Source organism: Melospiza melodia, chromosome 10 (assembly GCF_035770615.1).
Source record: "Melospiza melodia melodia isolate bMelMel2 chromosome 10, bMelMel2.pri, whole genome shotgun sequence".
In the NCBI taxonomy this organism is placed as follows: domain Eukaryota; kingdom Metazoa; phylum Chordata; class Aves; order Passeriformes; family Passerellidae; genus Melospiza; species Melospiza melodia.
This window is the reverse complement of record NC_086203.1, coordinates 12,096,493-12,106,938: the sequence shown is the minus strand read 5'-3', so window position 1 is coordinate 12,106,938 and position 10,446 is coordinate 12,096,493. Positions and strand designations below refer to the sequence as shown.

Here is a 10,446-nt window from a genome sequence, read left to right as displayed (position 1 = left end):
AGACCTCCACCTGGAGCCATTCTCAGTAATTTTAAAAGTAAAATCCACTGAGAGTCTGACCAGTGAATTTACCCTGCTTACACCTAGCACACCTGTCTCCAACAAACACTAAGGAATGTGGCACAGAAAATACTGTAAATATGCTTTCCATCATGGAAAAAGATAAGCAAGGAGACTGGGGACAAGGAAGGAATTCAGGTTTTCTCACACCACAAGAAAAGGTGAGAGCTTTAGTTCTAACCAAATACAAGAGATGGCAATGAGGCACTAAAATGGATAATGTTACATGAAAAAAAAAAGGAGAGAAAATTGATGTGGAAATTTCATTTACAGAATGAAAACCCGAAGCATTTTTACATAAAATCTGTAAGAAGAAAAAGAAATCTCATGCATAAATCAAGAGACAGCACAGCATAAAACGAGTGTGATGGGCTGAAGAAGCAGGTGCAGAATTCTATCTGCCACCACAGCAATAGTTATGAAGCAGGAAAATTACTTATTTTTCATGACAGATAAAGAGAGACATGACAAAAAAATCAGTAAGAACATCTGCTAGCAGAACTGGCAAATATGAGGGTTTAAGGAATAAGAGTTGCCAAAAGCCCAGCTTTAGTGCAGATGTGAGACTCAAACCTGGCTAGAACTGTTCAATGAGGCAATGGCAGAGCAGAGGGAGAGGACAATCCCTGAGTCCTGCAGGAATTTCCTGCCTGCAGGATTTCCACCTGAGCTGCTCTGAGGAGCACAAGGAGCAAGGCCAGCACACAAATTCATCACACCTCAGTGTCAAAGCACTGCCTTGGAAAGGTTCTGCCCAAACCTACTCCTAAAGGCACCAAGAGCCAGCACAAAAGCTTCAGGTTTGGGTTTCAGTGTTATCAATCACTTCTGAACCATGGATGGATGGTTTTAGAAAATACACCTTGTATTTGGGGTAAGGGAATCCCAAATGTCAGACATTTCAGCAGCCACACATCCCCACTGGATACCTGTGCCACTGAACCCCCTGTGTCACTGTCAGGGCATTCTTGCTCCTGTTTCCACCACAGCAAATATTTGGATAGATACAGCATTTCATCACTGTTAATTTACTCTCAGGAACAAATATTAATTTCCTATAGTGTGCAGGAATACAAAATAAAATTTAGTCAACGTCAGCCTGGCCTTTTAGAAATTAAGACAAAAAACTGATTCCTGGGTTACACTGTTAATACTCATCTTTAAAACTCACACTGCCTGTTTAAAGCCTCCATATGAGAAACTGAGAAAGACAAAATAATCAATATACAAAGGAACCTAAAATTTAAAAAATAAAAACTCTGCCAGACATAAAATATTGAAAAAAACCTGAAAGACTCTCTTGTAGTCACAGTTTTGTGCTGACAAAAGAAAAAAACATTTTTCAGAGTAAGACAGTTTTAGTGTCAATCTGCCCAATTTTACTGAACATTTTCTTCAGCACATACAGCACTTTGTAACAGAAAATTATTCCAGGTACTGTCCTGTAATTGAACATCACAAGGGCAGATCTTACTGGAATAGGTAAAAATAGCAGCAGGGAGCATGCCAAAGGACAGTCTTTCCACTCCAGGGGCAGTGCTTACATTGCAACATCAGCTGGCTCTCTTTTTATAACCTCTGCATTGCCAGGGAGCCTAAAAGGCTGCAGCAATGCAAGAGTGAGCTGTGCCCTGTTCCTGAGCTGGAATCAATCCCTGCACCACTGGCAGCCCAAGGCTCTGGGGCAGCTTTCTACCTGCTCAAGGCACCCACGGACGATGTCACTCAGAATTCTGTGTATTTCCTGTCAAATGGCAGCACAAAATTAGAGCCTTGCACACTGCAAGCTCCTCCATTTCCCCCATTCTCCAGATCCACCCCTCCAGACCTCCTTTTAGCCCATTTCTGCAGCCTGGACAAGCCCTCCCCAGCGCTGAACCCTCTGTGGGTTTTGCCACGTTTCCACACAGAGCTCAGAGCCCCCCCAAGCTGAGCACTGTGAGCCCAGGGAGCACAGCAAATGCTGTTTCACCAGCACAGACTCTGCCCCACAGCCAGCAGCTTGGCTCGCAGCTGACCAAAAGGGCTCAGCTCTCTAATTAGGCACCAGGGAAAGCTGCACCTCCCACCCCAGCACCACAAACAGGTTCCTGCCTGCTGCTCCTCCATCAGGAGGGATCGGACACAGCTCCCAAAGCCATTGGAGGCACAGGGAGAGGGAGGAAAGGCTGGGAACAGCAGCTCACTGAGCTGGCACAGGTGCTCTCTCACTTTTCTGCCTCAATTGAAGGAAACGGAGTGATCATCATCCTTAAACCTGCCAGCCCTGGAATAATCAGAGATGTTTGTTGCACTGTGTGCTTGTTTTAGAAACTAAGCATCAGCCACATGCAAAATCAAAAGTAAAGACAGTTTAAACACTTCAGCCATACTCTGAATGCATGAATTTTATAATGCAAAAAACAAAAACACATCAAACTGCAACACAAAAACTGAAAAAAAAAATATTTTAATGGAGTTATGCAATAGATTGGACCTGAAGGAATTCAATTGCTATCAGAAATCATCAAAATAAGGCAAATATTAACCCAACAGCAGCCTTGGAATCAGGTAAGTTCTGAACTTCAGAAATTGAAAGAAAATATCTTCTTGCCCCTGAAGGCGGAGTCACATCCTGCGCCAACTTTCAGAGAAACTTCAGCACTAAGTTTCTAAAGCAAAGTTGAAACAACCCCAAGTTCCCATGTGTCAAAATACACCTTTGCAAGTGAAAGCTTCACAGGCAATTACAGGCACTGTTACCTCCACATTAAGTAGAATTAAAATCCACTTTACTTTCTCTTTTACAAGAAACTTTTAATAGTGTACTTTCTATGGTAATGATTTGGAAACAATATAAATAGCATTTTTTGGGTAGCAATAAATTAGGAATTTAAAAAAAATTAAAGTATGATTAACCAGTATTTTTGATTATTATTTTTTTCTTCCCAGCTACATTTCCAGTCTAATGGTCCTCCCTACAACTGCTCTGCAGGATTTTCCCTCTGTGTTCCATTTCTGCAACAATTCCACACCAACAAAAGAGAGCACACATATCTTCACCTGCCCACCACACTCCTTCAGTTTCACCAAAAATTCTTACATAAAACCTCACGTTTCTTATACACAAAGAAAATCTGAATAAAGAAAAAAGAATGATAATTTAGTCATCTCTGCCACAGGTAACAAGTGAGTAAAAAGAGCAGTGCCTTTTGTGGTGTGCTAATAGACTGAAAAACCACCATAAAATACTGAAAGTATGACCAGACTTTGAGCAAACACTCTTAAATGGCTGAGAACAAGAAAAAGGAATATGCAAAAGCCAGCAGAAATTACTGGTAGAGCTGACAGGGACATACACTGGAAGCAGACTAAAAGACATTAGAGAAAAAGGAAAATGGGCCATATTTAAAATATTAAATATTTCACTAAATGGTATTGTTTAAAATATTAAAAGAATAATGGTTAAATTGTTTCAATAGAATACCTTAAATGTTTTCCCTTATGAAAGCATTAGAGACATCTTTCTTCTAGTTCTGCACTATCTTGCACCTCCCTCTTGGTAATCTGTCAACTCAGAGTTCCAAAAATCCCACTTTCAGAACTCCAGCTTGTTCTATGGTGACATTTATGTAACAGAAACCTCTGCTGGGGGCCCAGAGCCATTTCTTAGCGCCTGAACCTCTGAGGCAGCTTTAATTAACGCAGTTAACCCACGGCACACCCAGGGGCGAGTTAGGGAAGCAATGTCCCGTCTCTGAACTAAAAATACCGAATGGCTCATGGGCACTGCGATCCTGGCTGCCCATGGGAACGGCCCGGGCTGCAAAACCCCGGCGGCAGCTGCTGCACAACCAGGGGAAACGCGGCAGTGCAAACTGAGCCGAACCTGAGGGAAAACTGCAGCGCCCGGTGAGCCAGGCTCAGAGAGACACGGGAGGGGAAACCACGGCAGTACAAACTGAGCTAAACCTGAGGGAAAACTGCAGCGCCCGGTGAGCCAGGCACAGGCACAACACGGGCTGAGAGCCCACAGCTGTGAGGGGAAAAATGGCAGTACAAACCGAGCTGAACCTGAGGGAAAACTGCAGCGCCCGGTGACCCAGGCACAGTACGGAGGGAGAGGCTGAGAGCCCACAACTGTGAGGGGAAACATGGCAGTACAAACTGAGCTAAACCTAAGGGAAAACTGCAGCGCCCGGTGAGCTAGGCTCAGAGAGACACGGGAGGGGACACCACGGCAGTACAAACTGAGCTAAACCTGAGGGAAAACTGCAGCGCCCGGTGATGCAGGCACAGTACAGAGGGACAGGCTGAGAGCCCACAGCCGTGAGGGGAAACACGGCAGTACAAACTGAGCTAAACCTGAGGGAAAACTGCAGTGCCCAGTGACCCAGGCACAGGAACAGCACAGAGGGCGAGGCTGAGAGAGACACGGGAGGGGAAATCACAGCAGGTACAAACTGAGCTAAACCTGAGATGAAGCAAAAACTGCAGTGCCCAGTGATCCACGCACAGCATGGAGAGTGAGGCTGAGAGCCCCCAGCTGTGAGGGAAACCACGGCAGGTACAAACCGAGCTGAACCTGAGATAGAGGGAAAACTGCAGCACCCGGTGACCCAGGCACAGGCACCCCACAACTGCCAGGGAAACCACGGCAGGTTCAAACTGACCTGAGCCCGGTGATCAGGCACCGGGGAAAATAAAAATAGTGTTATGCTCTCTAAACAAGGTAGGGCTGCAATTAGGTGGGTTAGGTGGAGGTAGGACATAAAGTAAGTTGTAGCGTGGGAGCTATAATTTGAGTCGAAATCAACCGTCTTAGTTAGACTAACTTTCTGTTATTCTGCTCATTCTAATCCACCTTGAATTCATTTGTATACTAGTCCTAGGGTAAGGAGGAGGATAGGTGAGGAGCTTCAGGTTACTGCAGCGCCGGGTGATCCACGCACAGCATGGAAGGTGAGGCTGAGAGCCCATAACTGCGAGGGAAACCACGGCAGGTACAAACCGAGCTGAACCTGAGGGAAAACTGCAGCGCCCGGTGAGCCAGGCACAGGCATAACACGGGCTGAGAGCCCACAGCTGTGAGGGGAAACACGGCAGGTACAAACCGAGCTGAACCTGAGGGAAAACTGCAGCGCCCGGTGAGCCAGGCACAGGCACAACACGGGCTGAGAGCCCCCAGCTGTGAGGGGCAGAGCCAGCAGTACAAACTGAGCTGAACCTGAGGGAAACTGCAGTTCCCGGTGAGCCAGGCACAGGCACAACACGGGCTGAGAGCCCCCAGCTGTGAGGGGCAGAGCCAGCAGTACAAACTGAGCTGAACCTGAGGGAAACTGCAGTTCCCGGTGAGCCAGGCACAGGCACAACACGGGCTGAGAGCCCCCAGCTGTGAGGGGCAGAGCCAGCAGTACAAACTGAGCTGAACCTGAGGGAAACTGCAGTTCCCGGTGAGCCAGGCACAGCGCAGAGGGAGGGGCTCAGCGGGCGGAGCTGCACACAAGGTCCCACCACAGCACGGGCCTCACGCTCACCGCCTGCACTCGGGGTTTGAAGGCGATTCTGCCTCAAGTGAACAGCTCTGATCTAACCGTGCTGCTGCTCTCCTCTGCTCCCTTGCTCCAGAGAAACGACACCTGCACACAAACCCGCAATGGCCACCCTGCTGTGCCACACAAACCCGGAGTTCTGCTGCTAAAATCTCTCAGTTCAATCACATGGACTACATCACTTCAATAGGATACTTATAAACATGCTATTTATTAATGATCAGTTCTAATTCCTAGCTCTGAAAATGCTTTTCTCTTTTACAAATGACTCCAGAGCAGCACTTTGTTTATCCTCATCTGCTGTGTGCACTGCAGCATTTCAGTACACAAATGACCATATTCTATTAAACTGTAAAAGGTCAGTACACAGTGCTGCAATAAAATCAACTCTGTGTAAAACAGATGACATTTATAGTACAAACACAATATTCAAGTCACTAAAGGGATAAACGTGAGCCAGCTGCTTTTCAAAGCAAAAGCGTTGTTTACAAAAAAACAGCACACGCAGCAAGAGCCAGCACAGCTCGGAGAATTCTTCACAGAACTCGGGCCAAAAGAGACTTTCTCTTCAGAAAAAATAAGAACATCACTAAACATGGGTTACTATACAGAATAAATTGTATCTGCTTCATGCTGTCTCAAAAGCCATGAGCTAATGAATGCTCATGGCTAAAATACCTTGGTAATTTGTCATAAATTCTGATTTTTTAGCCAAGTCCCTACTGTTACATCAATTCCTCTTTCAATTAATTTGTAAAGCTGAGCAAATGTTTCTACAACCTTATTCAATACAGTGGATATATTTCATACTAGAAAACACCAAAGAGTTTTGCATAAGCAATTACACAAAATCAATCAAAATCAATACAATGTAGATGTAAACATGTCTGTTTACAAATTAAACTTATGTGAAACTTACAGAAATCATGCTTCAATCACTCTACCTGGTAAATCACAAGTTTTTATCTTGTTCTGATGACTTTTGTTGCTTCCCCAAATAAAGATCACTTTAACTTATGCAATTTAATGATTATAAACAGAACTTTAAATACTATTTTTCATTGCATACATTTAGGTTTCTGTGTTTCTAATTTAGAAGATGGTCCGGGAATTTATTTTTGACAGCACAATCATCCTGTTCAAGCACTCGTTTGCACACAGAGGCCAAACACTCATTTGTTTCCTGAACTGCCACAAAAAGTTTTGGAAATGCAGCTGCACAAATCCCATTTTCCTCGTGCCCTGGGCACCTGGTGGCACCAACTGCCCTGCCTGTCCTGCAGCAATTCCTGGGCATTTCCCATTCTTCAAGCCAGGCAGGGGCACAAAGAACGGGACATTCCCACAGGACACAGAAATAGGGAGCTGAGGCGTGGGGGAATTCCCTGCTCTCCATCAGCCAGGGCATCCCAGCAGGAGCACATCATCCCCAGGAGGAGCCCGAAGCCAGGGAAACCCCTCCCTCTGTCTGTCCGTGTGTCCTTCTGGGAGGCAGCAGCAGAGCTGTGACAGCACGGGAAGGGGAGGAGCAGAGGGGTGCTGCAGGTGTGGCACAGGTGTGGCACAGGGACCCACTCTGGCAGCACAGGCTGCGAGCAGAGACCCAAACACCAACCTGCACTCGAGTGCCCGACTTCATTTGCTCCACGAACATAATTAGCAAAATAAAAGCCATTTCAACATCCTGAATCCACAACATCAACTCCTGCACTGAATCTTGACTGAAGGCTCCTTCATGTAAAATAATTCCACCTAACAGCTTTTGCTTCCCATCTCCTACAGGAGCTTGGAAACCAACAGCTCTGAATTTAAGGAAAACGTGGTTTTCTTCTCAACTCCTGCTTTTCCAAGAGCACAAAAAGCCACATAAATAATCTGGAGGGGAGGAGATGTCCCAGAAGGAATTTCTGCTGATGCAGCGTACAAGAAGTGCTGAGCAATGCTTTCCGTGGGTCATGTTTGTGGTTCACAAAATGAGCTCCTTTAATAAGATAGAGTAAGTCCAGCCCTGAGACAGCAGTGACTTCATACGTCATTTGAACAGAATGCACTCTTGGTTAAGAATAAAAAATGGAAAAGGAATTAAACTGAAAAAATAAGGTTTAGATCTTCTTTGGAAAAAAAAAAAAAAAACAGGCTTTTTTCCTGCTACTTTCAGCTATTCCTTCAAAGCAGGTTAATCTGCAATGTTGCACAGTAAATTGTTCAGTTCTGACAATATTAATAGCAACAAACCGTATGAAAAGCACATTGCAGGACTCTGAAAGCATCACTGCCCCAACCCAACGATGCTGCTTCACTTCTGATTTAATAATCTAAGATTAAATTGCTTACTGCATTAATCAGTCACCATATTCATTTCATGAGCACACACACAGATCCCTACATCTTTCATGATTAATTGCAGCCTCAGGGTTTGCCTGCAGAAAATTCTCATTAAGACAAACCAAACTAAAGCCACTTCCATTCTGAGTGGGTGTCCCCAGAAGAGATTTAAGAGAATTGCCTGGAATTAACTCTCACATTCATCAACTCAACCTCTCCTTCTGCACCAACACTGCAGACACAGCCAGAAGAATAAGCAAGCCCATTCCATTTTGGCACAATGCAGGGATCCTTCAGGCAATAGCTGCAGATGAGTTTTTCTGAAGCATTAAAATAAAAAACACCTTCAGATATTTTAAGCTGGCTTCAGTTTTGGAAATACTCTGAGTTTTACACCACTGCAGATCCTTCTGCACACCTACAAGCTGCAGCTGGAACACAACCTGTGCTGCAGCAATCCCTCTGCAACTGGTTCTGCAGTCCCTGCATCTCTGGCTGGCACTCCAAGGCTAAGAAGGGAAGTCATTTGGCCTGTCACGGGTGAGGTGACAGCAGTGGGACAGGCAGGTTACTGCTGTGTGCAGGCTGGAGAGAAAGAGAGGCAGAAACAGGGCTGGGCTGGGGCTGCTCCTGCAGAGCACCGCTGCTACAGGCAGGGCTGAACAGCTGACAAGGACTCAGAGCAATCTCACCCTGTCTGCAAATGTCCAATGGATTTTAACTTGCAAAAAACGATCAAGCGAGCAATTCAGAGCAAAGAGTGCCCAAGCACAAAGAATTCAGTTTTGTTGATACACCTAAAGGTGTTTTCTACTCCCAGTTCAGCAGACTATGGATGACACTAACAGGAGGGTCAGGCTGGAAGCACAGGAGGGACAAAGCCACAGCATCACAGCGGGGACCCAGGGAGAGCAGGACAGCACAGCCCCGGCTGTGGGCAGGGCACGGCTCCAGCTGTGCGGGATCCTCATCCTCCTCATCCTCCCTGCACAGGGCACGGCTCCAGGTGTGCGGGATCCCCATCCTCCTCATCCTCCCTGCACAGGGCACGGCTCCAGCTGTGCGGGATCCTCATCCTCCTCATCCTCCCTGCACAGGGCACGGCTCCAGCTGTGCGGGATCCTCATCCTCCTCATCCTCCCTGCACAGGGCACGGCTCCAGCTGTGCGGGATCCTCATCCTCCCTGCACAGGGCACGGCTCCAGCTGTGCGGGATCCTCATCCTCCTCATCCTCCCTGCACAGGGCACGGCTCCAGCTGTGTGGGATCCTCATCCTCCTCATCCTCCCTGCACAGGGCACGGCTCCAGGGCTGCAGGATCCTCATCCCATTGCCCATCCTCCTCACCCTTCCTGCACAGAGCACAGCCCCAGCCGTGCGGGATGCCCGCTGTTCACCCTCCTTTCAGAGGACACGGCCTCAGCAGTGCGGGATGCCCGCTGTTCACTGTCCCAGCACAGGGCACAGCCCCAGCAGTGCGGGATGCCCGCTGTTCACCCTCCCGGGGCAGGGCACAGCCCCTGCATGGCCCCAGCAGTGCGGGCTGTCCCCCCGGGCGCTGCGGGCCCACCCTCGCGGCTCCGCGCTGGCGCTGACAGGCGGCGGCCACGACCCAGCCCCGCTCCCCTCGACCCTCGGGCACCCTCGCCCCGCCCCGGCCCTCTCGGCACCGATCCCCTCGGCCCTGGCCGGGCAATCCGGCCGCGAAGCTCCGCAGGCCTGAAGCCGCCCGGTTCTCCTCGTCCTTCCCCAGTGTCCGCCGGGGCCGAGCGGCCGAGGCGGCGGCCGGGTCAGCGCGCCCGGGGCCGAGCCCGGAGCGGCGCCAGCGCGGAACGCAGCGCCGCAAAGAGAGGAAATACGAGGAACGGTTCTCCCGCTCGGCCCTGGCGCTCCCCGGCCACCCGTACCTGTGTCCCGGGCCCCCGGCGGGTCCCCCGCGCCCCGGTGCCGCCCGGCGCCGCTCGTTCCGCGCCTCAGAGAAAATGGCGGCCCCGCGCCCAGGCAGACATTTATCCCCGCCCATCGCCCGCTCGGCGCTCGACGCCGTCCCTGCGCCCGCCTGCCCGGCCGCTCCCGCCTCCCCGCCTGGCGCGGGAGCGCCGAGCCCTGGATCGGCCGCTCCGCCCCGCCCCGCCGCCATTTGGGAGCGGCTGAGGCGCCGCGGGTTCGGCGGCGGCGGGAGGGAGGGAAGGAATGAGGGAATGAGGCGATCCCGAAGGGATCCCGCCGCCACCGCGCCTCCAGCCCTGCCCGCCACCCGGCCTGCGAGAGCGGCATGAGCGCTGCCGCCGCGCCGGTGGGCGGCAGAGCCGGCTCCCCTCAGGGCCGCCTCACAGGCACCCCCGCCCTCAGCTGCCGAGCCGGCCCGCAGCGCTGCCTCGGTCGAGCCCTCGGCAGATTGACAATTAATTTGTAATTTGACAATTAATTAGTCAATGAAGCAGCCCCGGTGCTCGGGTCCGGTGCAGCAGAGCGGGGCTCTGAGCTGTGGCCGGGCAGCGCTGCCTTACCTGGGCTGAGCCAGCCCTGC

General features: G+C 49.7%; 1 protein-coding gene across 4 annotated transcripts in view; it reads right to left on the bottom strand.

The window, feature by feature from the left end:
- RAF1 (Raf-1 proto-oncogene, serine/threonine kinase) overlaps positions 1 to 9,894 on the bottom strand; it is a 46,258-nt gene extending 36,364 nt beyond the window's left edge. For 2 of the 4 annotated variants that reach the window (XM_063164390.1, XM_063164393.1), the window contains exon 1: positions 9,824 to 9,894. The gene's annotated coding sequence lies outside the window, so the exon portion shown is untranslated. The remainder of the gene's footprint in view (positions 1 to 9,823) is intronic. The other 2 variants (XM_063164391.1, XM_063164394.1) reach the window with 1 other exon arrangement.
- Positions 9,895 to 10,446: the final 552 nt, after the last annotated feature.